Source organism: Tachypleus tridentatus, chromosome 12, assembly GCF_004210375.1.
Source record: "Tachypleus tridentatus isolate NWPU-2018 chromosome 12, ASM421037v1, whole genome shotgun sequence".
In the NCBI taxonomy this organism is placed as follows: Eukaryota; Metazoa; Arthropoda; class Merostomata; order Xiphosura; family Limulidae; genus Tachypleus; species Tachypleus tridentatus.
Window position 1 is genome coordinate 46,951,324 of NC_134836.1, and position 15,933 is coordinate 46,967,256.

The window sequence follows — 15,933 nt, forward strand, 5'->3', positions numbered from 1 at the left end:
TTCTGGTTTGAAGGCTTTTAATGTAAAACATATAAAGAGAAAACTAAGAAATGAATCTGGTAATAGAAACTATTACAATATCTAATGAGAAAAATTGCAATACTATAAAAGATATCTGGTTACCAACAAATAATAATGAAACATAATATCTGAAAGTTTAACAAAATACTACTATTTTAAAAGCTGGTCAAAAATGACGGGAAAACAAAGCCTGTCAAATAAGAATCCTTCAATATTCATTTGTAACTTTGCTGCTCGTAAATAGACATGAGAAAACGAAGGTCCTTCTAGCTTCAGGAAACCAAAGCTAATCACAAGCAATATCTAGTTTACCTAAAGTGTGTCTAGCATTGATCCTTGTCCCAGGATTCGTAGATCACAGTAATCATATCGGTTACATAATTAGTTCTCTTAAAACTACATTTCATGTAAAAAAACTCAATCATTGTTCATAAACGTCTCTTCACATCAAGCAGAAAATTAATTTTACTCGATGCTAAATTAATCCGGGTATAAAAAATCCTTCACCGTTTGATTGTTTTGAATTTTCGTCAAAGGTATACGAGAGCTATCTGCCCTAACCGTCCATAATTTAGCAGTGAAAGAATAGAGGGAAGGCAGTTAGTCACCACCACCCACCGCCAACTCTTAGGCTTTTTTTTAATCAACGAATAGTGGAATTGCCGTCACATTACAATGGTTTCATGGCTGAAAGAGCGAGCGTGTTTGGTGTGACGGAGATTCGATTAAGAATCAAGCGCCTGAACCACCTGGCCATACCATTCTAAAATGATTAACTAGTAACGCTGGCGTGATTATACACTATTATAAAAATATTTTTACTTCCCCTTCTTTAGCAAAGATATGCCTAACATAAAACAAGAATAAAATAATCTTTTCGAAAGACTTCGCAAATGTTTGTGAAAGTTACCTGTATTTGAATAATAGGTTTCACTCCGATGTTGTATGTATGAAACAACTACATGTAGGTAAACTTCAAAAAAAAAAAAAATAGTTATGCGCAATTGCAATTTTTCATATTTTATAAACTTTCTCTAATTTCGTCTTATTATCAGAATCGTCGTTTTGAAAAGTAATGAACACTTTGTATTATAATTGTAATTGCAAATTACACCCAAAAAACTTCAGTATTCAATAATTCATCAACAATAAAAGCATAATTTAGGATATATAAAAAATATGAAATAGAATTGACCAGTCCTAGATTGGGAGTACATGAAGATTATTTTTAATTAATAAAAAATTTTAGTCATCCCTTTCAAAATGCATGATGGTGTTCTAGGTTGAGAAACATTGTACTTAATACAGGTCAAACTAATACGAATTTCGTTAATGGAACATTTCCAAATACTTTTCTTTTTCTATAGGCCAAGAATCACAATCGTACCAAAATTGTCATAAACATCAACCATAGAAAACATTCAGACCTTGGATTTAATTACGTTTCAAATAAACACAGATTTGAAGCTTTACAAAGTTGAGCTGTGTTCAATTAAGGCTGTTTGAATATCTTTTCTTATTTTTCACGTGTTTGTTGTTCACTGTTAGTCGCATCCGTTCTTTTTATACACTTATTTATAACGATCCAGTAATTGCCAACTTTATTACGACCCATACCTTGTTATGATGTCAGCTAAGTTGGTCAAACTCGATAATACGAGAATGTCTGACGAAGAGGCCAGGCAATGAAAATTATTTAATGGCTCTGCATATTTTATTTATCAGCTGTTAGTTCTTCTGTCTGTTTGTTTTTTTTTTAATTTCGCACAAAGCTACTCGAGGGCTATCTGTGCTAGCCGTCCCTAATTTAGCAGTGTAAGACTAGAGGGAAGGCAGCTAGTCATCACCACCCACCGCCAACTCTTGGGCTACTCTTTTGCCAACGAATAGTGGGATTGACCGTCACATTTAACGCCCCCACGGCTGGGAGGGCGAGCATGTTTGGCGCGACGGGGATACGAACCCGCGACCCTCAGATTACGAGTCGCACGCCTTAACACGCTTGGCCATGCCAGGCCTGGATTCTTCCGTCAACGCCTGGTTTTGAAAATAATCTATATATTTTTTTTATTTTGTTGCGATTTTTATCATTTTTTTTGTAAAATCTAACTCACTTTTTATGTTAATAAACTTGCGTTTGAAATTTAGGTCTGCTAAAAAACAAACAGTTCTCATGATATTTGCATTTTACAGTCACTTATTACAATGAAATAAACTTCCCTTCGTTTAGTTGTAATTAGGTTTCTCTTATTTAAATCTCTTTTGCCTTGTATTTTATCGTGACGATATATATATTTATATGTTCATATTCTGATGGTACCACAATTATCTGTCTCATTTAAAATACCTATACTGAAATTTCTTGTGAACTTCTTTTTTCTAATTCGATATTTATAGGCCTCACCACCATCTACTATTATATCAAAAGTTATGTATATATTGTCTTCTTTCGTTGGCTTTGTAAAGTTCTTTAAGCCCAACGACTTAATCTAAATTATGCCTTTACGTGAGGGGGCGAAGAGGAATAACACTATTCCTGAACACCCCAATTTAGATATTTCTGTTAAAACTAAATACCTGTCACAATGTTGTTTACTTTGAATCTTCCAGATGATGACACTTAGGTAAGTGTTTGGATATTTCCTAACTATGTCATCATCTAGGGTTCTCTCGTGCTTTGAGCTGGTACATCAGCAACTATAATTATAAAGAGAAATATAATAGATAGCATAGCTTCTGGAAGATCAGAAAGTGATACATGATTTGTTATTTATTTCATCTTTCATTTGACTTGAAACTTCAAAATTTCTTAGGTGTTATAAATATGGTCGAATTTTAGAAAGTTAGGTGAGAGAACTGGTGCAGTATACTAACAAGATCATAGCAGAAGTTGCAATAAGTAAAGATCTGATAGTCTATTTGATACGTGAATCTGTGATGAATGTAAGAGAAAGATATTTAGAAGCCTTCTTAATAAGTAAAAAAATATATATTATTTGACAAAAACACGTGAAGAAACTAAAGAAACAGATGAAATTTGTTTGTTTGTTGTTAGCTAAAGAACTATGTTGTACTAACAGCACGGACAGTACCCTAAATTTTGTTTTTGATATAAGCCCTCAATCATGTCGAAAAGTCACCTTGGATAGGGTATGATGGATGGAAAACAAAATTAAAGTAACAAATCGTACATACGTGGAGTAAATTTTTTTCAAGAATCTAGATAAAACTAATTCCTTTGGTGACATATTCAAACTTAACAGTTTCACAAACTACTTCGTTTTACCTAGAACACTGCCATAAGATGTCCAACAAAGGCTAATTTTAAGACACTGCCCTGTAATGCAGTGTTCCCTTTGCTAGCCTTGTCGCTCACAGTTAGAAACATCTTGACAGTAATAGCCTCATAATTTCACACGGTTGATGGGGTGGCAGCATCACTAGTTCAAGTTGCTAATCACCAGGAATAGGCTAATCAAATAAGACATGATCTACACATTTACAAATTATCACTAGTTAACTTCTCGTGTCAAGTAAAAATCTGATAAATACTTGAATTTTGTGAGGCAACCTAAGAAAAATAAATTCCAAGAAATGTACATGCTATAAAATTACTACAGGAACAAAATATATTTATCATCTAGCAATAAATGAATCCATCTTGAAATCTGGATGGAAATTTTCAACACAAATAGCAGGCAAAAGTGTAATACAACCAACTATTTTTATATTTTGCATGCTATGATAAAATATGTACCAATCAAGAAGAAAATATTAAGAACAGAAGAGCTTCCAAGAGTTTTTTCATAATGTTTATCTAATTTGGTAAATAGATACTAATACAAGTCACTTTATATTTTAAATTTCAAAATATGTTTCAGCGGATAAAAACGTTATAACTTCTTATTAGGTTGTCCAGAAATAAATGTTGTTTTTGAACTGCACAGCTTGGTAAAGTATAAACCAGTGTTGTAAAACATGTGTTTTAATCAAAGTATGCACCATTTGCTTCAACACATTTTTGCCAACGTGTACCAATGCTGTTTATGCCCTTGCTATAGATATCACAGTTTCTATAGTCAATGAACTTCCTGAAAGCTTCTTCTGCAGCTGCCTGGTTTTGAAAGCGTTTATTGTTCATAATGTTGTCAAAGTGCTTGAAAAAATGAAAATCTGTAGAGGAAATGCTCAGGGAATAAGATGGATGAAGTAAAACCTCGATTCCCAACTCGTTCAATTTTTGGAGCATCATCCTTAACAGGTCTCATAACAACGGTTTTGTTGATCTTCAGCCAGCTCATGGAGATACCATTTATCCAACTTTTTCGTCTTTCCAATCGCACTCAGGTGGTTGACAGTGCTTGACTTGCTTTTCTGCAAGCTCACGTACTGTTGTGCGAGAGTCTGTCTCAACTGATCCCCTTAATGTGTTTTCATCTAGCGATAGCTTCCTTCCATGACATTTATGGTCTTCAAGACTTTCGTCTCCATGTCAAAACCTGTACGTTCCGTAACAGATCCAAGACAGAAAGTCTGGTTGATGTTTCGTGTAATTTCGGTAGCTTTACGTCCACGTTTGAAGTCGTAGAAGAAAATTAGACGAAAGTCCTTCTTATCCATACTGCCTTGGGGTTTGCGTTATAATGTATTGGTCAATCCCATTATTCGTTGGTAAAAGAGTAGCCCAAGAGTTGGCGGTGGGTGGTGATGACTAATTGCCTTCCCTCTAGTCTTACACTGCTAAATTAGGGACGGCTAGCGCAGACAGACCTCGAGTAGCTTTGCGCGAAATTAAAAAAAAGAGAACATTTATATGTATTATTTTAATAGAGCAATATATGAACCATTTAAATACAAGAGTTCTTTTACGTGGGGTGAGATTCATAAACACGACAAAATGAATAACTTGGCATTACTGATTACTTTTGTTTCTTCTGCTATAAAATTTTAATTAGATCCGGTTTGGTCCCTGTTCACCTAAGAATCTTTACAGAGTTATATTGTGTAAAATATAAACTTCGTGAACTCATTACAATTTCACTAAATCTGTAGTTGCATATTTTGTAGTTTAGCAAAAACTCTATTTTACAGTCACTTTAAACCTATGTTATATAATGCCATTACTCCTATTAGGAACAAGAACATCGTCTAGAAAATAATCCCTCGTCATAAGTGCCATCTAGTTACCACAACGGAAACTAGTACTTCTTTGCTTTCTGTATTACTTTTATTCAAATTTTTGTTCTGAGTCTTAACACGTGGGGATGGAAGAAACAAAATTTTTAAGAAGTGAAAATATGTTTTACTAATTCTTTTCTCAAGTTTAATAACATTTTCTGATTTCTACAGAATTAAAGACTTTTGTGACGGATTTACTACTATATATTTATTTTAATATCGACGTTAACTGAATTGTACCTATATCAATTCGAAATTAATTCACTCATTGTAAACCCTCGATAGGAGATTAAGAAAGTTCCAGATTAGATAGAATACTTAAATATTGTTCGTAAGTTTGTAATACTTTTGTGTATAAATCATTATTTGTGATAACTTTGTAATAACCGTTATTATAAATTATATTATTGTTTGTATATTAAAATATATTTGTCGTAAGGAAGAAAAACTGTGGGTATCAATATTGTTTGATACATATTGACATTCAATTAATTACTTAATTTAAATTAACATTTAACTCAGTTTCAGGCCATTTTAAATTGTGGTACATAATACTTAACACAGGTAATCCTCTTTCTTCCATTCTGTGTGAGTGTGTGTGCGTGTGTTTTCTTATAGCAAAACCACATAGGACTATCTGCTAAGCCCACTGAGGAGAATGGAACTCCTGACTTAAGCGTTGTTTCTATTCTGTGTTTTTATTTTTTATTTTCAAAACAAGTTGTTTGCCAAATTATACACAAACCTGATTTTTACGTTGATGACTTTTATTGTAAAACCTCAGTTTTAGAACTGGCTAGTAAAATTTCCTGATCAGTTAAACTCGATTAATTCTTATATACAATATTATTTTGAAAGTGAAAAATAATCATATTACAATTTGGATGCGTTGATAGTACGCAATTCATATATTACTATACGAACAAATATTTATCGCAAATGAAACCAAAGCGTGTGGTTTATTTCCCTACAAAATAAAAAATATCATTTCGTTTAAGATTGTAGGAGGGCAAAGAAGACTGACCTGGTGTGTCAGCGTGGAACCTCAATTCAGGACGACCTATGCTATTGCGTAAGTTGCGTATACATGTGTATTAATCTAACCTGACGAGAAATGTCTCACACTGTTCTGAGCTCGAAAGAACGACCTCCCATGATACCTATACTGACAGTTCTGCATCGAAGACCGGAAACATGTTTTTTTTCTCAGAATATTGATGTTATAAAACATTATCTTGAGTTTCTTATGTTTGTTCCAATTAAAAAGGTACAAAAGATGAAAGCTATTATTTGATAAACATTAGTTTATTTATTTGAGTTGTTTTTCAAAATTAAAACTTGATTTTTATGACATTATTTTTAGATTTATTGTTTTCAGCAAGTATCTGCCTTTTGGCGTTCAATTAATAAATTTTCAGATATTATACTATTCATAGATAAATATTACTACATAGAGTCTTTATCTCTCATCATCCAACTCAAATGATGTGTTTTAGTACTGTCCGAACACCCTTTCGGGCAGCGACTTATAGGAGACGAAATGCAGGTTTGAAATACTGTTTTTACATACCTCTGATTTGAGCTACAGTGGGAAAATTATGAGAAATGTGGGACACTTCTAGAGTAAACATGATTTTTATAGCAACGTTTGGACGTATTGGTTTTTTAGCCTTTTGTTGTTTAAATCGTAAGAAGGTAAAGATTGACATGTTTGTATTAGTGACCTACATTCAAGGACTTCGCCATCCTTTGGTTGGAATAAAATAATTTGTATAAAGACATACCTGCTGACACAGTATTTTTGGTATAACGATCAATTTACATAAATTATAGTTTCTTTTCAATAAATAATAAGTTATTTTACTTTTCTGATTTGTTTGGATATCGCAAACATCACAATGATGTGCGATAACATATTGGGCCATGGAATTGCCGTTGTCTACAATTACCATATTTTTAAATCTAAACCTAACTAGACTTACGTGATGTCTCTGTATAGAACTTATAAGAGTTAACAGAAAATATACGTTGTTTTCAAACAAATGTAGTTTAACACGAAAACATATTCAGGAATGAAAAAAATTCCAAAGAAACGATAAAAAATCCCAGATCCGTAATTTGTTTTTAAAGTCTCTCAAACTTCCCATTAAATTTCATTGTCTTTCCCTGCAACAGTGTAATAGCCATTTCTTGCCACTTTACTACTATTTTCGATACATGATTCAAATAGTTTATAAATCTCTCTCCAGTGGTATCTAACATTGCCTGTTGATATTTTAAGGTTGTTCTTCATTAACAGTTCTTCACGTAACATGTTGTAAGAGTGACAATAGGGTTCATACTTCAAATAATAAAATATGAGATATAGAAAGAAACTCATCAGAGATAAAAGAATTGTTTAATTGTATTCGAAAAGAGTGATATTTTCTTAGCAGTGAAACTGTTAGAATAACAGTTGTCACTAGTGTAACAATGTATAATATATGCCTTTAAACCCAGTTTGTGGGAACAAATTTCTAAATGCATATGTTACAGCTGATGTAAAAGCACTTAATATCTTGTAAAAGCTATTATAAGGCATATAAATTTATGTTTTGCTCTTTAAACCTTTGGTTCTTTGTTTGTCAATTTGAATTTGATGCCATTATTTTGTCTTTAGTTTGTATTTTTCTGTCTTGTACAGGTGGAGACACAACATCATTTTTTTTTAAACAGATAATTGTAGTTGCTTCATTTCAGGCATTTCTGATGTGTCTCTGTCCTTGCACATTTTTGTAGAATATGTCATATATCACATTTTGTATATACTTCTGCTTTATCCTTATGTCAAGTATCATGACAGATCATCCATAAGCATTACCAATGATAGGCAAGTCTAGATTTATACAGCTGTTACAATTTTCTGTGATGCTTAGTATAAAACTTTATAACAAACTTTTTGTGCAATTTATTCCTGTCTTGACTGGACAGTAGCATTCTGATGTGGAGTGCATGTTCTTGCATAACAAATTTCATAACATGAATATAAATAAAAGTTCTAAGTGTAATTGATAAAACAAAATTATAAACATGTTTAATCAATATATTATCATCATGTATCAAATTTTTGGAATAATTCACAAACGAAAACTCAGAAAATATTCCATCTTTGTTTTCTGCCCATTTTAAAATAATACTTTGTATTTGACTAAGACATGTTATAAGACTTACATGTTATAGCTAATTTCTTAGTTTTCAAATAATTTTTTATTCATTTTCTTTGCCATCCTTTCATATGTCACAGCATGTGACCTCAACAATTATTAATGAGACTTGGCTTTGAAAATAGCTAGAGCCATCAGTTGAGTACTAATTTGTGATATTTCAAGCTATTGGATACCTGATGTTTCTCTGGGGATAAACAAAGGACTCTGATATGAATTTTACAGCACATAGTAACAAAACACAGATCTGGAATTTTTTATATATTTTCTTTAGGTAGTTTCTAAAAACATTTCACTGTTAACTTCTATCTATCTGAAAGCTACAGAAATTTTATTCTGTGGCAATACATCAAGTAATATTAATTAATGGGTTTTCTTTCTGTTGGACATTGAAGAAAGCTTTAATCCCATTCTCCCTAGGTTTTTTCTGCAGATTAGAGAGTTTTATTTCTGGATGAAAAACTAAGTACTTTTAAAACTATCATTTTAGGTACACTTCTAGAGAAATACTGGGACATACAAGTAGACCACATTTACAGATGTACTGCACATTTGGCACTCAGATGATACATATCATTTATTCACTGGGGAAAAACAGCTTTCTACCTCAGACAAAATTCTGAAAGGAAGTTCCTTATTAGGAAAGCAAGTACTCTAAATGACAGCAACATATTTTGATGATTAATCCATATCTGCTGAATAGTATTGTTAGGTTTATTATATTAAAATCACACACACACAAACTTAACATTTATTAAAAACAAGTCATGTTTATTGAGAGTAGGTTGATTGAAACTTAGAATATTGTTACTAAAAACCATAATACCTACTCTAGCAAAGATAATTGTTAATAACTTATAAAAACTACAAACTATTTGCATAATTTGGATAAAAAAATCAACAATTATTATGGCTAATAAAGCATATTATTCCTTAACAGTATGTCTGGCTGTAATTACAGTACTTAATGTCTCAGATTCAGTGAGTTTAGGGGATTTATTGTACATTAGACCTAAATCTTTGTACAAAGCCAATAATGCAAAGTAATCTTTTTAATAAAACTGTAGTACTTAACAAATGAATATTAAATATTCTCACCAATATTCCCAATGAAAGTAAAGTTAAAAGTTGAAAAATCTAATTGATAACACAAATACTGGTGGGATGATTAGTACGTTAAGATATATATAAAATATAACGTTGCCTGAAACAACATCTTATGATGAACAAAACACATTTATTGGCTGGGTAATGTAGGTTTAAAATAGGTTTACCTCTAAAATAAAGTGCTATGATGCATGTTGCTGTTTAATACAGAGTTGAGTATCCAGAGAGCATGGAGAGTACAAAAGGACTTCTGTTTATAAAGACAGTAATTAAATATGAATAAGCAAGTTGTATGAAGCATATCATGACATTTCTCTAACACAAGCATGATGTTTCAGCTTATCATTGTTACTGAAATACACATGAGGTTGGCTAGAACTCAAAATCAAGTAGGAAGTAGAAGATGAAATGTATATATAACAAGATTCATAAAATGTCACAATAATAATAATAACACATTTAGAAAGGAAGTAACAACAATGATTAATATGAGAAACCATTTATCCAAAATTAATGCACAGGTGACTTGAATAATAATGTTATAACGTTCAAAGAGCTATAATACTGCAGTAGTTTATTATTACTTCAAAGAAATTTGTTAAAAATTAAAATGTAAATATGAAAGAGTTTTTACAAGGCTGTTATGATCTCTAAAATTCTTAGTCTTAGACTTGTAAATGGTATCAAGAATAATTTTGAATTTCTTGTAAAATAGAAATAATTTGACTTTCCAAGTGTGGTTGGAAAAGTCTGGTTGTTGAAATTTAGAGTGAGTTTAATATATTTTTTTTAAAGAATCTTGTAAGGTTGAGCAAAATGTATATAATAAGTTGTCAATAAATCACATTCCAGTGCAATTGTTTTTGGAGTATTTGTATTGAAAAATGAAGGTTTATAATATCAAAAGAAAAGATGTTTGTATATTCAAAGTTTAGTATCTAAATGATTGATTGAACATACTGATATAAATATCCAAATAATTTGATTAGTCTGTAATTAAAGTTTATAAATTTTAGAATGAATTCGGGTTGATACTTTTCTTTGGCAATGTCAAAAAAACTTATAATCAGTATACCTACATGTGCACCAAAAGTGCAAAGCTCTCTTATATTCTTTCTTGCTAAGAATTGTTATGTGTATAAATTCATTTTTGAATAAATATAAATTAGCAACTAGCAGAATTAAAAATAACACTCATAGGTGTTTCTCAACAACCATGTTGACTAAATTACACAAATTTGTTTCGAAGTAAAAAAATGTCTTTGAAGATTTCAGTTTGTTTTAAAATATATACTTTTTTATTTGAAACGTTTATAGACAAACAAAGCATTAATTTATCAAAATTTTAAAATTATTAATGAAGGAATTTTCAATTTATTGAACAAAACTACTAATATAAAGATTACTAAAGTCAATTTTTTTTAGCCTTAAAGTCTGACTTTTTTATATTAAGTGGAATTATTAGCCTTTAAACAGTGGAAATGTCCTAGATAGCTGCATCAATTGAGGATGGTTGCCATTTAAGGGTTAACGATATTTAATAGGCTGATACCAGATCTATAAGTGATAATACTGCACAATTTGTTGTAATACTTTATCTTAAAAGTTGACAAAATTTAAATTATAGGTTTGTTTAGCACTGACAATGAACATGTATTTCAAATAGCTATGTATTTATGGTTTCAACACTGTTTAACTTTTCTGTGAATAGAAGTAATTTCAGGTTCCCTCTTTTTGCTCATTTTATGTAAAACTTTATTGAATGACTTAGGAAATATTTGCTAATGACATTTCCAATTAATTTTAAGACCTTTCTTGAATTTAGGACTTTTGTTCATTATGAACTGTAAATCATCATTATTTATTATGTCATGGTTACCATAGAGTGCATGGTCAGTAGGGCAGTGTAAGGAGCTGAGTTACAACCACAGTTTAAAGGTAAAATTTCTTGTAACTCTTCACTGGTTATATCACATTACACTTTATTATAATTAAAGATTTTACCACTAATAGCACTCCTGTAAGAATAACTTCTAGTATGGTATTTAATTTTACAAGTGTTAAGTTATTACTGTTCAAGAAAAGTACTTCTGACTACGAATTTAATTTTAACTAATTTTCTACATACTTCTGTCAGTAAATGGAATGATAGGGTAAACCATTTCCTTGTTTAGTAGCATTCGTTTTTAGGTAACAAATAACAGCAAGACACTGATGTATATTATTCATTAAATGTGTTGACACTTTTACGTTCAACTGAATAAATGTGAATATAAAGTAACATATAACTCTCTGAGACACTTAATTGGCTAAATATAAGAATGGTTAATAATTTAAGGGATTATTTTCTGCTATGATCTTATTGTGATTTATAATGAAGATGTTTTTGTTTAAATTTTATTTTGTTTTAAATTCACAGTTTTAGTCACCATGTGCAATTCTTTTTTTTTTCAACATGTGAAGCATTAGTCCCAACAAGGTTTTAGCAAAAATATTGAGCAACATTTAACTAAATATTACTGACTCTTAATAGCCTTGGGCCTGTTTTTTCAAATTAAAAATTTACTGTTGAGTTGCTGTAAGTCTGTTTACACCCACCTTTGAAAGATCATAATTTATTACTGTGTTTTAATCTGTAATATTTAATGAAACCACAAATAAGTGTTTGAGAAAAGCAAAATAAGAAATTATAAAATAATTAATTGCCACTGAATGTAAATTTATTTGTGATGATGAGAAACCCATTTGAAGTAAAATGTATCTCAGGACGGCCAGTATGGGTATCAACACTTTTACCAAAATAAACCTTTATTTTGGTAAAAGTGTTAATAACCATACCAGCTGTCCTGAGATATGTAAGTACATTTAATTCTATCTTGCTTTATCTGTCATATTCAAACAAATGACCATTCATTTCTGTAATATGTCTCTTTGTATCTTTTTATCTCTTTGTGTTGTTGAATGCTCTTATAGTTTCTCAATTATCAGGTATTTATCTGGTTTATAACTTCATCGAATGCGTTTTCTTAAAAACATTATGATTATATGAAAGATGTTAAGTCGTGCAATAAAGGAGTAAAAGTTATATGTCAAGTATAACTTTGATGGTCCCTCATGGATAAATGATAATTTTCCAAACTCTCACTGCTAAAATCCAGTATTTTATTTTCCATAGTTGACAGAATAGATTCTCCAACCTACAGATAACTTATTGTGTGGTTTTGTGGTTCAACAAACAAGCAAAACAATAACTTAATTCAGTAAACTAGGTGGTGCTTCAAGGGTGTGTTTAATTACAGAATAAATGTTACAAATAAGAAATTATAAATAGTAAAATTCAGTCACTTGTATAATTAGTTGGTTTTACTATTGTTATGTAAGAATACTTTTGGGTTCAAATAGAGTTCAATTATTTATGTGAATATTCAGGTATCATCTAAGTGTTTAATGAAGAGCACCTACATCTTCTTGGTATCATACGTTCTTAAATCGAAAATTACTTAAATCTTACGTGCTTTTCTGTTTTACTCCATAAACTTTACATTCCAATTTGAAAATTTTCTCTCATTTTCTATGTTTTTTTATGTTCTTAATTAATTTATAAGAATAATTGAAAACCTGTAACTTTCCTTATTGTTTGTGATTAAGTAAGTAGTGATGACTTTAAATTTGATGACAAGAAATCCATTTAATAGAAAATAAAAGTTTGGATATGGCTTGACTGGCTAGAGAAAATAAATGTATTATAAATGTTTATTTTCATCACCCAGTCAAGCCATCTCCAACCTTTTAATTCACTCCTAGTTTTATTTTACTGTAAGACTTTATAAGTCAACCATATTTTTTAAATAAGAAAAAATATATTCTTAAAAATTACATTAGATATTGAATTGAAAACAGGGCAAGAATTTCTAATTTTTTTCCTTTTACTGGTTTCATGAAATATGTAGTAATGCATTACATTTAATTTATTTATTTTAGATTACATTGGGAAATGCACTACGAAAATTGGAGTTTCTTTGGTGAAATAATTTACACGTTTATTATTATGGTTTAGTTTTGTTTATTTGTAACTAAAGTACCAGAAGCTTAAATCACTATATTATGGAAAATCGTATGTATAAGATGCTTAAACAGAATTGTTTGAAAGAAAGATAAGAAGTGAATTATATAAGATACATCAATAGTCAGTAAAAATAAATTCTCAGAATAATGCATTAGGTTCGCGAATGAATCATAAACTTTATGTAATGTTTAACCAACAAAATTTATAGTTTATTTCTCTCATCACTTCAAAAATCAGTGTTTAGGAAGGATTTTGAGGTGTTTTATAGGAATTGGACTTTTCATTGCAAGTAAAACAAAAATAAAATGCTCATAAATGCTGAAATATTTTGTTCTGTAATGTGCTCGAATCACAAAAATAACTGTGTGAAAAACAGAACGATTTTACGAAAATGTTTCGACAATGTTTGTTACGAACTAAATTTGATTATTATTTGCGGCGGAAGATGGCGCTGGCAATCCCGATATAAATGTGTTTTTATTAATATTAAGTGCAACATTGATGTTCGTTACTGATAAAACAGATGACAAAAACAAAAAAAATTAGGAATTAAAGTAGGACTGAAATAATAACTGTCTTGCTTATATATGTATAGTTGTTGTTTCTTCTTTCATAGAACGTAATAGTTTCAGGTTCTTCTCTGTTTCCTCAAAACCAGTTGCCCGGCAGGGCCGGGTGGGTTAAGGCGTGCGACTCCTAATCTGAGGGTTGCGGTTTCGCATCCCCGTCGCACCTAACATGCTCGCCCGTTCAGCCGTGGGGGTGTTATAATGTGACTGTCAATCCCACTATTCGTTGGTAAAAAGAGTAGCCCAAGAGTTGGCGGTGGGTGGTCATGACTAGCTGCCTTTCCTCTAGTCTTACACTGTTAAATTAGGGACGGCTAGCGCAGATAGCCCTCGAGTAAGCTTTGCGCGGAATTCAAAACAAACAAACAATTCTCAAAACCTGGAGAGTACCAATAATTAATGGGCCCCTTGTGGCGCGTAGATGGTTTGTATCTCGTTACCGCAAAATTGCATTTTGGAGTTTTTATGTGTTGTAAGAATAACGTGCAAAGCTCTCTATATGATTAGAGTAATTTAAGAGGTGGTGGCGGGTGTTTTGACTAACCGTTTTCTCTTCAGTCGTTCAGTTCAGTATTAGAGACTGCTGCCTCAGATTATTCGTAGAACAAGCTGAGGATCATATTGTACGACAAACGATATAATTGCCTAAATAGAAGTACTTTTGTAGCTTAATAATAGGTAAGTTTTAATTACGTATCAGGTATAAGAACTTACATATCTTTTTGCAAGTTCTTAATACAGTCTGTAATGACAGAATTCAGAGTAGATGTATATATATATATATATTTCGTTAGTGTTAAATTTATTTGAATTAAATCTTAAAACTGCTTGTTGCTCTTTTTACTCTAAAGAATAAATATAATTCTTTAAACATTCTATTTTCATTATAATTATAATATTATAAAACAGTTCATTATATTTAGGAACTACCTTTAGAAACATTGATTTGCTTCTTAATAAATTTTTGAATTGCCAAAGCAAGTTCGTTAGGTCTGTTTGGTTTGAATTTCACGCAAAACTACATGAGGTCTATCTGTGCCAGCCGTCCCCAATTTGGCACTGAAATACTACAGTGAAGGCAGCTAGTCATCACCATCCAACGTCAACTCTTTGGCTACTCTTTCACCGACGAATAGTGGGATTGAACGTAACTATATAACGCCCCCAAATCTGATAGGGCGAGCATGTTTGGTGTGACGGGGAGTGGAACACGCAACCCTCAGATTACAAGTCGAACGATCTTACCACCTAGCCGTGCCGGGCCAAGTTCGTTAGGTGAAAAATAATGTTAAGAAAATTGAGTCCAAATTGCATAAAAAACAAATTCAAACTAATTCAGAACAGATTTTGTCAAGGTGGATTTATTAAAGTATGAATATCAGTAGTCTTAATGCCATTTAAAGTTTATTTTGATTCACAGCTCACCCAGGAAGCCCAGGTTCGTTTCCCGGCATGGGAACCAAAATTGAGCCCATCACGGTTAAGGCACTCGACTCGTAATCTGAGCGTCGCGGGTTTGAATCCCCGTCACACCAAACATGCTAGCACTTTCAGCCGTGGGGGCGTTATAATGTTTCGGTTATTCCCACCATTCGTTGATAAAAAAGTAGTCCAAAAATTGGCGGTGGGTGATGCTAAATTAGGGACGGCTAGCGCAGGTAGCCCTCGTGTAGTTTTCTGCGAAATTAAAAAAAAAAACCCAACAACAAACAATCGATTCACAGTTGTTCCTAGGTTTGGTTCATATAATTTAATATACACATATAATTACATAATGTAATAATCTGTT